The 17,671-nt window shown below is 34.4% G+C and overlaps 1 protein-coding gene across 2 annotated transcripts in view; it reads right to left on the bottom strand.

Moving 5' to 3' along the window:
* HTR4 (5-hydroxytryptamine receptor 4) overlaps window positions 1–17,671 on the bottom strand; it is a 142,441-nt gene that overhangs the window by 84,218 nt on the left and 40,552 nt on the right. The window lies entirely within an intron of this gene.

The following is a 17,671-nucleotide window of genomic DNA, read 5'->3' as shown; positions in this document are numbered from 1 at the left end:
TATATTCTGGGTACTAATGCTTTGTTAGCTATATGGTTTACACGTAACTTCTCTTGTTTGTCTTTTTTTTTCACTTTGTTTTTGGTATGTTTACCATATAGATGCTTTAATTTTTATGTAGTCAAATGTAACAATCTTTTATTTTTGAATTATGATTTTTGTGTTTCATTAAAGATATTTTTTTCTATCCTAATATCAGACTAGGTCTTTGTAATACCCTTCCAATTTAAAATGCTATTTTCTCAGGACTTTAGTCCTACCTTGTTTTTATTACTCAAAATCATTAATATTACTCTTATTTTATTTTTATAGAAGAGCAGAACAAATATTTATTTACCATTATCCATATATTCATCAAATTATTTGCTTAATACTACTTTTCATATTTGTACTTTCTGGCTCAGTTTCCTTCTTCCTAAATTTCACCTTTAATACTAAAGTAAGGGACTGCTATATAACAGCTTTTAACCTTATCTGAAAGTGTTAATTTCAAAAATGACATTGAGATATTTTTAACTGGATACAGATGCCCAAATTAATATTTATTTTCTCTCAGCTCTTTGAAGATAATAGTCCTGTGTCTTCTTGCTGAGAATTTGTTGCTGCTCTGCTTATACTTAGTCTTCCTCCTGATAACTTTTACTCTTCTATATGTCTTTGGTATAATACGGCTTCACTGAAATATGTTTATAAATAGATTTACTTAAATTTTTTCTACTTAGGATTTTATGATTCTTATACATGTATACATTCCATACATTATTCATCTCTCTTTCATCAATTCTAGAAAAATTTCAGCCATAATTTCTTTGAATATTGTGTTTCCCTCATTCGGCCTATTTGTTTTTGTGTCTCATCCTAAAAGTACATTAATTATTTCTTCTTTTCTCCATGCTTTTTAAAATTTCAGATATTCTCTGTTGCTGTGCTGCAACTGTGCTAATTCCTTCTTCTCTTTCAGTTCATTAATTCTCTCTTCAGCTATAATTTATCTTACATTTATTCTTCCCTTGAGGATTTTTAATTTGATTTATTGTATTTTTTCTTTTTGTTATTTTGGCTTGCACAGCAAAGGAAACAATCAACAAAACTAAAAGGAAACATACTGAAAGGGAGAAAATACTTGCAAATGACTTATCAAGTGAAGGGTTAGTATAAAAAATATATAAAGAACTTATAAAACTCAACACCCTAAAAATGAATGATCCAGTTAAAAAATGGGCAGAAGACATGAATAGATATTTTTCCAAAGAAAATATATAGAGATTGCCAACAGACACATAAAAAGATGTTCACTCATCATCAGGGAACTGCAAATCAAAACTACAATGACTTATCATTTCACACCTGTCAGGATGGCTAAAATCAATAATACAAGAAACAGCAGGTATTGGTGAGCATGTGGAGAAAGGAGTGGGTGGAAAAAGAACTCTCTTGCACTCTTAATGGGAATGCAACCTGGTGCAGCCACTCTGGAAAACAGTACAGAGGTTCCTCAAAAAGCTTAAAATAAAACTACCCTATGATCCAGCAATTATACTACTAGCTTTTTACTCAAAGAATACAAAAATACTAATTCAAAGGGAAACATGCACCCCAATCTTTATAGCAGCATTATATGGCCCAAGTGTCCATTGACTAATGAATGGTTAAAAAGATGTGGTGGGTGTATGTATACACACACACACACACTTACTCACACACACACGCAAACACAAGTATAGTGGAATATTACTCAGCCATAAAAAAGAATGAAATATTGCCATTTGTAACAACATGGATGGAGCTACAGAGTATTATGCTAAGCAAAATAAGTCAGTCAAAGAAAGACATACTATATGATTTCACTTACATGTGGAATATAAAAAAAAATGAAACAAATCAGCAAAGGGGGGAAAAAGAGAATGAGGCCAAACCAAGAAATAGACTCTAAGAAACAGACTCTTAATTAACTATAGAGAACAAAGTGATGGTTACCAGAGGGGAGGCGGGTGGGGGATGGGTTAAACAGGTGATGAGGATTAAGGAGTGTACTTGATACGATGAGCACCAGATGTTGTACGGAAGTGTTGAATCACTAAATTGTACACCTGAAACTAGAGTTACACCATCTGTTAACTAACTGGCATTTAAGTAAAAACTTTTAAAAAATATATTCTCTTTTAAAAATAGAAACTCCAGTGCAAATGTAAATTAGTACAACCACTTTGGAAATCAATTTGATTTTTTAAAATTTAAGTATGGCTGATATACAATATTATATTAGTCTCCAGTATACAACATAATGATTCAACAATTATGAAATGCTCATCATGGTAAGTGTGTTCCCATCTGTTAGTATATAAAGTTATTGCAATATTCTTGACTATATTTTCTAGCTGTACTTTCCATTGTGCCTTATTTATTTTTTTAAAGATTTTATTTATTTATTCATGAGAACCAGAGACATAGGCAGAGGGAGAACCAGATCCTAGGAAGGAGCCCGATGTGGGACTCAATCCCCAGACCCCAGGATCATGCCTTGAGCCAAAGGCAGACACTCAACCACTGAGCCACCCAGGCATCCCGTTAATGCCTTATTAATTTTACAACTGGAAGTTTGTATCTCTTAATCCCCTTCACCTATTTTGTCCATCCCCCAACCCCTCCTCTCTGGCAATCACAGTTTGTTCTCCGTATTTATGAGTCTATTTCTGATTGTTTTGTTTTGTTTTGTTTTTTTTTATATTCCACATGTAAATGAACATATGGTATTTATTTTTCTCTTTCTAACATTTCACTTGGCATAATACTTTCTAGCTCCATCCATGTTGTTGCAAATGGCAAGATCTCACCCTTTTCATGGCTGAATAATATTCTATTATGATTATATACCACATCCCCTTTATTTATCTATCAGTGGACACATAGGCTGCTTCCATATCTTGGAATAACACTACAATAAACATAGGGGTGCATATATCTTTTTGAGTTAGTATTTTCATTTGCTTTGGGTAAACACCCAAAAGTAGAATTACTGGATTGTATGGAATTTCTATTTTTAGTTCTTTGAGGAACCTCCATACTATTTTCCATAGTGGCTGCACCAATTTACATTCCTATCAAAAGTACAAAAAGGTTCCCTTTTCTCCACATTCTCACCAACAATTGCTCTGTCTTATCTTTTGACACTAGCCATTCTGACTGATATGAAGGGATATCTCACTGTGGATTTGATTTGTATTTCCCTGATGATTAGTGATGTTTAGTATCTTTTCAACCATCTGTTTGCTATCTGCATATCTTCTCTGGAAAAATGTCTATTCAAGTCCTCTGCCCATTTTTTTTTTATCAGATTAACCAGGGTTTTTTTTTTGTGTTAAGTTGTATGAATTCTTTATATATTTTGCATATTAACCCCTTGTTGGATATACTGTTTGCAAGTATCTTCTCCCACTCAGTAGATTGTCTTTTTATTTTATAGATGGGTTTCCTTCATTGTGCAAAATCTTTTTAGTTTGGTGTAGTTCTGATTGCTTCTTTTTGCTTTTGTTTCCATTGCCTAGAGAGGCAAATCCAGAAAAATACTGCTAAGACCAATGTCCATCCCAGAGATTACTGCCTATGGTTTCTTTTAGGAGTTTTATAGTTTCAGGTTGTACATCTAGGTTGTTAACTCATTTTAAGTTTATTTTTATGTATGGTATATGAAAATGGTTCAGTTTCATTCTTTGAATGTACCTGTCCAGGTTTCCCAAAACCATTTACTGAAGAGACTGTCTTTTCCCATTGCACAGTCTTTCATCTTTTGTTGTAGATTAGTTGATCCTATTAGATGGGTTTATTTCTGGATCCTTTCTTCTGTTCCATTGATTTATGTATCTATTTTCATGCCAGTGCTATCCTATTTTGACTATTGTAGTATTGAAGTACATCTTGAAATCTGGGATTGTGATACTTCTAGCTTTGTTCTTCTTTCTTAAGACTCCTTTGGCTATTTGGGGTCTTTTGTGGTTTCACACAAAATTTCGGATAATTTGTTCTAGTTCTGTGAAAAATACTATTTGTATTTTGATAGGGATTGTGTTGAATCTATATATTGCTTTGGGTAATATGACATTTTAACAATATTAATTCTTTTAATCCATGGTCATAGTGTGTCTTTCCATTTATTTCTAGTTTCTTCAATATCTTTCATCAACGTCCTACGGTTTTCAGAGTACAAGTCTTTCATGTTCTTGGTTAAATTTATTCCTAGATATTTTAGTCTTTTTGGTGCAATTATAAATGCAATTATTTTCTTAATTTTTCTTTCTGTTATTTCATTACTAATGTCTACAAAACAGATTTTTGGGTATTAATGTTTTGTTCTGCAACTTTACCGAATTCATTTATTCTAATAGTTTTTTGGTGTAGTCTTTAGGGTTTTCTATATAGAGTATCACATCATCTATAAATAGGTTTGGATGCCCTTTATTTCTTTTTCTTGTGTGACTACTTTAATTAGGACTTTCAATAATATACTGAATGCAAGTGGTGAGAGTGGACATCCTTATCTTGCTCCCGATCTTAGAGGGAAAGCTTTCAGCTTTTCCCCAGTGAATATGACCTTAGCTGTGGGTTTCTCATTTATGGCCTATATTATTTTGAAGTATGTTCCTTTCACACCCACTTTGCTGAGAGATTTTATCATAAATGGTGGTTCAATTTTGTCAAATGCTTTTTCTGCATCTACTGAGATGATCATATAATTTTACCCTTTCTATCATTTTGGATTTTTAAAAGTATTGTATTTTATTTATTTATTTATTTATTTATTTATTTATTTATTTATTTATTTAAAAAGAGTACAAGGAGACAGATAGAGGGAGAAGGAGAGAGAATCCAAGTAGACTCCCTGCTAAGTGCAGAACTCCCACACAGGGTTTCTGCCTCAGGACTCTGAGATTATGACCTGAGCTGAAATCAAGAGTTGGATGCTTAACCAATTGAGCCAGCCAGGCACCCCACCCTTCCTTTCCTTAATATGGTGTATCATGTTGATTGATTTGCAAATACTGAATCATCTTTGCATCCCTAGAATAAATCCCACTTGACTGTGGTCAATGATCTTTTTAATGTATTATTGAATTCAGCTGGCTAATATTTTGTTGAGGATTTTTGTATCTATGTTCATCAGAGATATTAGTCTGTAACTTTCTTTTTTTTATAGTGTGTTTGCCTCATTTTGATATCAGGGTAATTCTGGCCTCAGAATAAATTTAGAAGCACTCCTTCCTCTTGTATTTTTTAAATAATTTGAGAATGCTAGGTATTAACTCTTCCTTAAGTTTTGGTAGAATTCACCTGTGAAGCCATCTGGCCCTGAATTTCTGTTTGTTGGGATTTTTTGATTACTGATTCAATTTTGTTACTGACAATTGGTCTATTCAGATTTTTTTCTATTACCTCCTGATTCAGTCTTGGAAGAGTATATATTTCTGGGAATTTATTCATTTCTCCTACATTGTTCAATCTCTTTGCATATAATTTTTCTTAATATATTTTATAATTATTTCTATTTCTGTGATGTCAGTTGTAACTTCTCTTTCATGTCTGATTTTGGAATCCTCTTTCTTTTTTTTCTTGATGAGTCTCATTAAAGGTTAATCAATTTTGTTTCTGTCTCAAAGAACCAGCTCTTAGTTCCATTGAGCTTTTCTACCTTTTTTAGTCTCCATTTATTTCTACTCTGATCTTTATTATTTCCTTCCTTCTACAAACTTTGAGCTTTGTTTGTTCTTTTCCTTGTTCCTTTAGGTGAGAGATTAGATTGTTTGAGATTTTTCTTGTTTCTTGAGAGAAGGCTGTTACCTATTTTGGCTTACTCTTTATTACGGTGTCTCACAATTTTCTTATGGTTTTGATTCCTATTTTAAAGCCTTATTGATTTTAAACAATTATTTCATAGTTTCTATGAAATTGGCCCAATTCTAAAGCTTATATATCTCTACTTTTTCTGGAAAACATAGATTTTTGTCCATCTCTAATGCAACTAACTTAGTTTTTTATTCACATACATGAAATAAGCCTTCTAGTTACTCCCTCTGTCATAAGGTTTAACCTCCTCTAATTCATTATCTATAGTGCAGCTTATCTGGTCTTTCTAAAATTCAAATCTAATCATGTCACTCTTCTGCTTAAAAACCTTTAAGGCCCCCTCCACTGGCATTTTTAAAATAAAACCCAAAGTCTAAGTTGAAATTCAAGGCCATTGATAATCTGATCTGTTTTAGGCTTTATCTCTTACCAATTTCTCCTCAATACCTCCAGATGACCAATGCCTCAGTCAAACTAAATGTTCAATCTACTATAATTCTCCAGAATATATTTTGAATATGCTAGAAAAATAATAAGCTGAGCTATAAAGTTCAGGTGCAAACTTCTCATCATGAATTATTATCACACTCTTCCTGATGATGAGACTGTTTTTCTTCATTATGATTGGTAGTTAAAGCATATTAAGTAATAGCAACAATGGTTTACTTTTTAAGTATTAGTGAAATTATTTTCATTTCTTTACATTCCAGTCACAACATAATGTATACTCCTAACAATAATATATTTGATATCCTAAAACATGCTGTCAATGACCAATATAACAATAGAATCCTCACAAGCAGATACATGCTTGTCTTAAGGCAAGTAAACTCTTAAAGAAGAGCAAGCTTCTTAGACAATATAATTGGAAATTATAAAAGTAATAAACTGAGGTTTAAAATGTCTTTTTCAAAAAAAATTAAAAAAATAAAAATGTCTTTTTCAGTTCAAATTTCTGTAACTCTATGGGGTGTACGTGTGTGTGTGTGTGTGTGTGTGTGTGTGTGTGTGTGTGTGTGAGACAGAGAGAGAGAGAGGGAGAGAGAGAGAAACTACCTGATACAATAGTAGGGGCAATTCAGTGGGAAAACTAATTAAATCATAGAATATTAGAGCTGAAAGGAACCTTAAAGATAATTCAGCTCCAAAGATTCTCAAACTTGTTACTAGTCAGAAAAAATTTTCAAAGAAAACTTTGAAATCCAATATGGAAGACAGATACATGTGAATCTCCTTTGGCTTATTTGAAGGTATAGGACCATGCAGCCTTAGGTTCATGTAATCCTTCTCTCCTTCACCTGGAACAAAAAGGTTACACAGAGGCAAACTTAAAAGTCATTGATCTACCCCAACTGAGTCACTGTGCAAATGAAAGAATGGAAAAAGGCAATGACATACTTAAGGTCACATAATCAGTTGGAGGCAAAGCTGGTATGGACCCTGATCTTCTAATTCTCAATGGAGTGTTATGGCTAGCGACCTTATTTTCTAAAATACTTTCAACCCAATCTCAGAAAGCCAATAGAATCTCTCATTTCTCATGTTCCACAAATGGACTAAGGCCATAAAGTAACAACTTTTCCCATGGATGTTCCCCAGAAGCTGTAATATAAAAAACAGTTGCTCAGTGTAGGAAATTACAAAACTAAAGAAAAGCAAACACAAAAAAGACTGAAATCTCCAGAAATCTCACCCAGTAGAAATAACCGTTATGTGTTTTTTTCTTCTGTGCAAACAATTTCTTTAAACTGATGGGCTCATACAGGGGGTATTAATCAATATTTCTAGTTGCAATAGCAAAAATCCTCTTTAATTAATTTTGGGCGGAAAAGACATTTATTAAAGGACATTAGGAAGGTCTAAAATCTCTAAAAAGATGAAAGAGTCAAGATTGGAGTCAACCCAACTGGAAAAACACTCAGAAATTATGGGATTGCTCCAGAGAGAATTCCATCACCACCACCACCACCACTGGGCACAGATGCCACAGCTCATACTGGATTCTGGGATAGGCATCAGAGTCAATATCACCTCTACTGTCCTCCAAAGCCAGATCTTCTGCTGCCTCCCAACACCAGAAAATGTATTTCCCATGGCATCTGCACCCTCACATTCCTCTCTTTCAAACACTTCACTGACACAAACCTGAATAGCCTCTAGGACACAGAACAAATCTTGTGCTACCCACAAGCAGCAAAAAATGCCCCAAACACAAGAAAGATGTTCAAAGATCCTACAATACAAGTAATATAAATATATTTATTTTTAAATCTCCATATACAGGTTTTCCTCACTATCCAAAAGTAGAGTGCTCTTATGAAAACTTGCATTAGTTAAAATGGTTTTGGTGGTGCCACTCCTACTGCCTCTATAGGACTTGCTGCAAAACCGACACTGAACACTGTTTTTGTTTTTTGTTTTTTTTTCATAAAAACCAAAATCCTCTTTGAATTTCTTTTGGTTAGTGAAAACTAATGTAGGTCTTTTGCAAAAGTAAAGTGATATATAACACCAACTTTAAAAAAGCAAGGACACCTGTATTTTTTTTTGCTTTAATTGGTAATGATATCATTATGTTAATTATGGGTCTGATAAGAGTGACACATGACCATTCTGTATGAATTAACTGGCTGAAAGCAATTACTATTAATTCTCAATGTAATGAATGATTCAATTTGTCCTTTCCTGTTCCTTTATATGAGATGTGAGAGATAATTTCTAGATTTTCCATGACCCCTCTCCACCTTCCAGCATCTTCAAAAAAATTGTTTTACAAATATTTTCCAATTTAAATGATAAAAATTCTAAAAATGATGCAACCTATTTATAAGGATGAAAATCCATAAAACTGTGGGCTGCATGAGGAGTCAGAATAGTGACACACTAATTTACTGCCATGACTAATAATCATTGCAACATTGTGTTTTTATCTCTCCACTTTAGTTAAAAATATAGTACAGAAGATCAGTTGCCTCAGACACCAATCAGCAGCCCACAGACTTCCGATCAAAGTCTGTGGCTGCAAATCAATTGCAACATATGGTATTTGTGCCTCTATTAAAACCTGGAGCAGCAACTGAGGATGTAGTAGTGAAGCAAATGTTAATCAGCAGTCTAACAATGCAATGTATAGATTGTAGCTACCTGATGCCCATTTTAAGTGACAAGCACAACATGTGTGAAAAGCCTTAGGATGTGATAAAAACAGACTACTAGTCTCCGATGTGTCCCAGGAAATCTTCCCTCTTTTTTATTAAAATGGTAATAATTACCTTAACTCATTAATAAGTAATCCTGACTCATCTTCCTGAAGCAAACCTCAAATTCAATCCCTTCCCAATTTCAACCCTTGATTGGTTTTCATTGTATACTGTTCCAAGTCTAGCTCTCACCCAAGCATCTGAAGCATTCTAATGTCACTGGAGACAGAGGAAGATTCATATGGGAGTATCCATCAGGCCAAGTCCAGCGCACTTGGAAGGAAGAATCTAAGATTAAGAGGAAGTAGTAAGACCAAGAAAAGAGTAGGTGGGATCGATCGGTCAGAAAGAATGAAGAAAAAATGAAAGAAAAATAGGTTGGGATGGGTGGAGTGGGGTACAGAAATGAGACAGGAAAGTAATGTGCAGAAAGCCAGGAGTTGAGATCAAAGTAAGTGAAATCAGTGAAAGCAAGTAGTTGGTAAGACCATCAGGCCATGTAGTTTAGCATTTAAAAATGTACCTCGGTACATTAGGTACTACAGAAACATTGTTAAACAGATTCTAACCACATCTCTTTCTACTTAAAATAAACCTCTCTTCAGGAGTGTGGCAGACATCTTTAGGATTGCCTGCCTAGTAGTCTTTCTTCTGGCAACAAAATTCATGTTGAACGGTAGAATGGATCACTGGTGGGTGATTCAGACACTGCATTTATTATAAGACCCAGGCTTTAAAATGACTATAATTAACATGTTCAAGAAAATAGATGACGAGATGGACAGAATTTCACAAGAAAACTTTAAAATACTTTAAGAACTAAAATGAAAATTCTAGAACATCAAAATATAATTTTTGAAATTATGAATTTAATAAAAGGATTTAATAGCAGGTGGAATATGGACAAAGAGCATAAAAAAAAAAACAAGGAGATAGGTAAGAAGAATTAATGCATATTGACTCAATCACAGAGATAAAACCAGAATGGAACACACACAAAATTAGTGTAGTAGATAGATAGGACACACTGAAAAGGTCTAACGTAAATGCAATCAATATCCGAGAAAGGTTAAGGAAGAAAGAGGCAAAGGTGGTATTTTTTTTAAGATTTTATTTATTTATCATGAGAGATGCAGAGAGAGGCAAAGATATAGGCAGAGGGAGAAGCAGGCTCCCTGTGGGGAGCATGATATGGGACTTGATCCCAGGACCCCGGGATCATGACCTGAGCCAAAGGTAGATGCTCAACCACTGAGCCACGTAGGCATCCTGCAAAGGTGGTATTTAAAGAAATTTCTAAAACTAGTGAGATACATCAAACCCAAGATTCAAGAAATACAATTAATCCAACCAAGATAAATAAAAAGTAGAAGCACACCTACACACAGAATAATTAATACAAACTTCTTAAAGCTCAAATACAAACAGAAAATTTTTAAAGCAGCCAGAGAAAACAGACACATTCCTTCACAGGAGCAAGATGACTTCTACCTGCCTTCCCAACAGTACTTATGGAAGCCAAAAAACAATGAAATTATATTTTTGCAGTGCTGAGAGGAAACAAAACTGTCAACCTAGAAATTTCACATCCAGTAAAAATATCCTTCAAATGAAATAAAATACTTCCAGAGAATTTATTATCATCCATCCTGTACTAAAGGTGATGTTAAAGAGAGTTCTTTTGTGAGGGAAAATGAGCCCAGAGTAAAACACAAGGATGCAGATAGGAATGAGGGGCAAGGGGAAGGGTGAATCTATGAGTAAAGCTAAATTACACTGTATAAACAGTATATAATGTCTGGTGGTGTTGAAGTTATATGTAGGGTTAATAAGCAAAACACAAAAGAAAAGAAGATAAATAAAGACAGTGCTCAAGGATTTTAGGTTGTCTGAGAAATGGTAAAAGTACAAATTTATATTAAACTCTAATAACACATGGATGCATATTTTAATCTCTAAGGCAACCCATTGAAAGAATAAATATCTAACAAGCTAATTAAGGAGAAAATACAAGAATAAAAAATAAATTATTAGTCCAAAGTAAGGCAAGAAAGTATACAAAATAATCATAAAACAGGTGGGACAAATGGAAAGTTAAAATTAGTATATAACAGACATAAACCCAAATAAATTAGAATATTGTTTAAATACACCAATAAAAAAGGGGAAAATTGTCAGACCAGATTAAAAAAATATAAGTTGCTTATATAAAGATAGTTTAAATACAAGGATGCAAGTAAAATGTGAACGTATTTACAGATAATATGCATGCTAACTAAAAGAAAGCTGATGTCATCATTGTAACATGTACCCAGGTACACGTAGGACCAGAACTAGTGTGCCGGCAGTAAAAAGGGATATTTCAAAAAGGCAAAAGTGTTAACTCATCAGGAAGATATACTCATTACAAATTTTTATATATTTAATAACATATCATCAAAACATAAAGAAAAAATGACAAAACTAAAAGACAAAATAGAAATATCCACAGTCAGAGTGGGAAAGATTAACACACATGCTCAGGAACTGATAGAAAAATCAGACAAAAAAATCAGTAAGGGTAGAGAATCTGGATTAACAGATGTGGCCTAACTGATGCACAGAACACTGTACCCAACAATCATGGAATATTTTTCTTTCCAAGTACACATGGAATTTTACCACACTTGGCCATATGGTGGCCAAAAGGATATGTCAAGAAAATTTTTTAAAAATGAAATCATTCAGAGTAATTCACTGACCATGGTGGAATTAAGCTAGAAATCAATAATAAAATAATTAGGAAATTTTTAAATATTTAGAAAGTAAGCTACAGACCTCTAAATAAACCATGACTCACAAAAGGAACCAACATGAGAATTGAAAGTATTCTGAACTGAATAATAATTAAAATATGAAGTATTAATCCTTGTGCAATGCAAACAAAACAGTGTTTAAAGGGAAATTCATAACCTTAAATGCATACATTATAAAAAAGTATGTTGATAACAGATAAAAGCTTTTTTAATTATCTAAATATCCATCTAAAAAGTTAGAAAAATAAGAACAAGTTAATTACAAAGAAAGAATGAAGAAAATAGGAAAGGCTAAAGGAAAAGTTAATTAATTTAAAACAAACAGTACAGATAATTAACAAACCAAAACTTCTTTCCTTGAAAAGACTAATAAAATTGACCCCACTCAGACCTGCTATTAAAAAATTTTTTAAGAGAGAGATAAGGCTAGCACCAGGAACAACAGAGGAACATACCATAGAGTATATAAACACCACCAAAGTAATAAAAGTATGAATAACTTAAGTCTAATACATTTAAAATTTAGAACAAATAGTCAAATGCCTAGAAAATCATAATTTACCAAATTCACTCAATAAGAAATTTAATAAATCTAAATAGTCCATGTCTATCCAAGAAAATGTAATCTATAATCAAGAAGTTTTCCACAAAACCTCCAGGCCCAGTTGGATAACTTCACTGGTGAATTTTCCCAACATTTAAGAAATGAATAACACTAATCATAGACAAAAGCTTTTAGAGAGCAAAAGCCAGAATGCCCTTGGTAACAAAATCTGAAAGGATATTACAAGAAGGATGATTATAGACCAGTTTATCTCATAAATATAGATTTGAAAATCCTAAACAACATATTAACAAATGTAATACAATATCTAAAACAATAAATGAGTTATGATTGTCCTACATGCACATGTATGCTCTTCATATCTATTGCTCTAGTAATGTATGGTTAGTTCAACACTGAAACATAAATCAATGTAATTCTCCACAAATAAAGGAGAACACTCATATTATCATCTCAGAAAAAAAAGCATTTTTAAAAATGTGACATCCATTCAGGATTAAAAAATAACAACTCTTAGCAAAACAGGGATAGAGGGGGAACTTTCTTGTCTAAGAGAACATCTTATAAAGACATTGCACACCATTATGCTTAATAGAAAAACAGTGAAAGGTTTTCAATAAGACCAAGAAGAAGGCAAGGATGTCCACGTTATATTCAACAGTGCACTGGAGGTCCCAGCCAGTATGCTAAAGCAAGAAGATAAAGCACAAAAATTAGAATGAAAGAAGCAAATCTGCCACTAATTGCAAAGAAACCTGGTTGTACACATAGGAAATACAAAATAATCCGAAAACAAATTGCTTGAATTAAACAAAGAATTTAGCAAATTTGCTGGATACAAAGTCATTTTAAAAATCAGTTCTAGGAGATCCCTGGGTGGCTCAGGGGTTTAGTGCCTGCCTTTGGCTCAGGGCATGGTCCTGGAGTCCCAGGATCGAGTCCCGCACCAGGCTCCCTGCATGGACCCTGCTTCTCCCTCTGCCTGTGTCTCTGCCTCTCTCTCTCTCTATGTCTCTCATGAATAAATAAGTTAAATCTTTAAAAAAGAATCAGTTCTATTTCTACATAACATCATATACCTTGAAGTACACTAAGATACTGTGGTGTCAGTATAAAAGTAGACTAACAAACCAAAGGATCAGAATAGGATCTAGAAACAGATCCCCCACAGAATCATCACTGATTTAGAATATTGAATACAATGGGAGAAAGTGGCTTCTTCAATGAATGATGTTGGGTCTATTAGATATCTATATTGGAAAAAAAAAAAACCATCCTAACCTTTACCACATGCTATATAAAAACTCAATTCCAAATGGATTATAAGTCTAAATATGAACTATAAAGTAATAAATTTTCTAGGAGAAAATTTAGGAGTATATCTTTTTGACCTTGAAGTAACCAAAGATTTCTTAAATAGGATATAAAGAAAGTACTAAATATAAAAGAAGCCACTGATAAATTAGATTACATTATTACATTTTGAAGAGCTTCTACTCTTCAAAAGTCACCTTTAAAAGAGGGGCAGAAGATATTCACAACAATGTATTGGGGGGTGAAGACTATTTGTTTATTTTAAAGATTTTATTTATTTATTTATTTATTTATTTATTTATTTATTTATGAGAGACACACACAGAGAGAGAGGCAGAGACAGAGGCAGGGGGATAAGCAGGCTCCATGCAGGACTTGATCTCGGAATTCCGGGATCACACCCTGAGCTGAACGCAGATATTCAACTGCTGAGCCACCAGGAGCCCCCCAAAAGAACTTTAATCCAGAATGTAGAAAGAGACTCTAACAATCAATAAGAAAAGGCAGTCAATTAAATAGTAAAATGGGCAAAAGACTTGAACAAAAACTTCTTTAGGAAAGAATATCAAAATTGCCAATTATATGAAATTCAGAACTAATCTATGATGTCAGGCGTTGGGATAATTGTTCCCTTTACTGGAGAAAGATGGTGACTAGGCATTCAGGGTGTTAGTAGCATTTTATTTCTTGATCTGGGTATGAGTTACATAAGTCTTCTCAGTTTGGGGAACTTCATCAAGGTTTATTCCTATCTGGGCAAATTTCTCAGTATATTTTATTCTTCAATAAAAAATTTCCTTAAAAATGATTAACCACATTTGTTTTTCTCATTAGGCTCTTCCTCCAATTTTTTTTCTCTAATATGTCACTGCTTAGTCCTCCTGATGTTTTCTCTGACTTTATAATACAATTTTTCTCTTGAGCGGGTTACCAAAATACCTTTACCAAAGCTGACATTTTAACAAGATGATAAGGCCACTTACACAATATAGAAGGCTACACATACAAAGTACTTCATGACTCATATAGCTGCAACTATTGTAAAAACAGTGGTATCACAGGCACACTTGTTCCAAAAATAATGTTTCTTCCACCACTGTCCTAGGGCAGTTGGGTAGGAACATAGGGTAGAAGATGGCTGGTTACCTAAGGTATTAAATGAGATCATGGAAAGAAAGCATTTTATAAACTCTAAACCATATGTAAAATAAAGTTTCACTATACTGATTCCATTTTATAGCTTAGACAATATAGAAACTGAAAGAAATTTCTCACATAATTATAATAAAGGGTACTGGTTTGGCTGGGTATCAGGGCCAAGTGGACCCAGAGAATCTAATACAGCTAGGATGCTCTCCCCATGTGTTCTCTTGAGTCTCGCTTCTGTGAGCATGTGGCATAGATCTGGCAATCAGAACCAAATTTCTCTGGCTACAGTGACTGATTCATCCAAGATGGTCCAGTCAGAGTAAGGATACCTGTGTAGGAGGTACCAAGAAAAGATTCTGTTTTCTCTCTTCCTTGCTGGGTTTCAAGTTAGAATCATGTACCTCTATCTCTGAAACCAATAATACATTATATGTTAATTAATTGAATTTAAATAAAAATTTTAAAAAAGAAAACATAATTCAAGTCCCATGGATTAAACCCTACACTTTACACAATGACTAGAGTTTTTAGGAGAGTTAAATGGAGATGACACCATGGAAATTCTTTATTTAGACTTTTGAAGTTAACTTGGCAAAGTCTTATCTTGTGAAGTCCTTGATCTTTAGTAGATTCAAGTCAGAATACTGGAGGGTGAAAGCTAAGATGAGAAATGGTCCAGAATCCCAGACAATTACTCTGGACTGCTAACTGCAACCAAAAAGTTATGTAGTCTAGACCATACCTCGAGATCCACAGTCCATCCAAAAAGGTAATCTGTACAGCCTTATATGGATGAAGAGCTATCTTATCAAGAGGCAAATAAGGCTGTGTTCGAGCTCAAAGTGTAAACCTGGCTTACTCTGGCATTCAAATTTATTGAGCATACGCTGTGCTAAAAATTGGATTAAGCCAGCGTCTGTCTTCATATATCTTGAGGCCTTGTAGAAAAAAAACAAAACTAGACAACTATATAATAAATGCTATAATGAAATATTATGGGGACACTTTACAGGGGCATCTAATCCAGGCTTCAGTGGTCGATCAAAGCTTCCTGGAGAAAGATACCTAAGCAGACACTTGGAGGATGTGACATAACCAAGCAGGTGAAAACATGGAGAAGAATGCTCTCAGTAACAAGGAAAATGCAATTTATAATAGAAAAAGACAAGAGCCACACCAGGACTGAAGTACAAGCAACAAAGTGCAGAGTGGAATGGTGTGGCAGAGACAGACCAGGGGCCAACTGCAGAAATCCTTAGTGGCCCTGCTAAGAAGTTTGGATTTTAATCCAAGAACAATGGGAACCTGTTAAAGGCTTCAGGAAGTGGATTCACATTTTAGAAACATCACTCCAGATGTAGTACGCAGAATGGACTGAGGGACTCAAGAAGGGAGAATGTTTCCCTCTGCCCCTCAGTGTGACCAGTGAAAAGGCTGTTGCAATCACCCAGGTGACAGATGACAGTGTTCTGAACCAAGACATTGTCAGAAAGATATAAAAGGATTTTAGAGGGATTAAAGAGGCAGAAGCCTCCTTAATAATACTTTATTGGTTCTTGAGCTTGCCTGAGATTCAAACATCAACTCCCAGGTGGCCGGCTAATCAAGATGATATATTCTATTAAGGATGTTAATACAGAAGGGATTTTTATGTCAGGTAGGGGACTGGTTTTTATATCTCTCAGGATCCCTTTCTGGTTTGCAGTACTTTGGTTCTGTACTGAAGACAGAAAGTAAGACTGAATATTTATTTACTGATTTATTGACTAATAGAAGTAGAGATCCCTTGTTGCCAAGATATTGGCCATAAAAATAAGGTACTACTTATAATGGAGTTTCACCTGCTCTGAGAGAGAAAGAGGGACCAATTGAATATTGCAGAAAATTCTGCTCACTACTCCCCTGAGTGATCATGTGGCCCCCAGTAAGCATGAGAAGGGAACTAGTTATCTGCTGTCCCTTCATTGGTTCAGTTCCCTCTGTCTCTCACTGGGTACAAATCTTGCCACTCTGCTTGTGATTCTGGTGATCAAAGATAAGCATTTTTGAATTCTCGGACATCATGCTTCCCCAAAATATAAGCCAACCACTTCATTCAGTTCTCAAGAGAAGAAAAGTGATCTGTTCTAGCACTAGAAAAATGGTGATGAGTTTATTTTTTTAAAGATTCTATTTATTTATTCATGAGAGACAGAGAGAGAGAGAGAGGGAGAGAGAGGCAGAGACACAGGCAGAGGGAGAAGCAGGCTTCATGCAGGGAGCCTGATGTGGGACTCGATCCCAGGACTTCAGGATCACACCCTGAGCCAAAGGCAGATGCTCAACTGCTGAGCCACTCAGGCGTCCCGTGATGTGAGTTTATTGAAAGAGCACATATTAGTCCCCACTTTTGTACACTGTACTATATGCATACAGTTTAAGAAAGTTTTTTAAAACATTTTATTTATTTATTTGAGAGACAGAAAAGATAGCAAGACGGAACATGAACAGGGGGTAGGGGCAGAGGAAGAGGAAGAAGCAGACTTCCCACTGAGCAGAGACCCCCCCCCCAACATGGGGCTCCATCCCAGGATCCTGAGATCATGACTGAGCTGAAGGCAGATGTTTAACAAACTGAGCCGTCCAGGTGCCCTCAGTTCAAGGAATTTTTAAGGGTGATTTTTTACTGCATGAAAATATACCTCAGGTAGTGGTGTAGAAACCGCTGAGTATGATTTGACTCCAGGAAAAGTAAATTAATGGAATTCACTATACCAAAAGTCATAAAACCTAAAAATACAAATTTTATAAATTCCAGGGAGACAATAAGG

Source organism: Vulpes vulpes, chromosome 4 (assembly GCF_048418805.1).
Source record: "Vulpes vulpes isolate BD-2025 chromosome 4, VulVul3, whole genome shotgun sequence".
Classification (NCBI taxonomy): Eukaryota; Metazoa; Chordata; class Mammalia; order Carnivora; family Canidae; genus Vulpes; species Vulpes vulpes.
The sequence above is the reverse complement of the archived record's forward strand: the minus strand, read 5'-3'. Positions and strand labels throughout refer to the sequence as shown.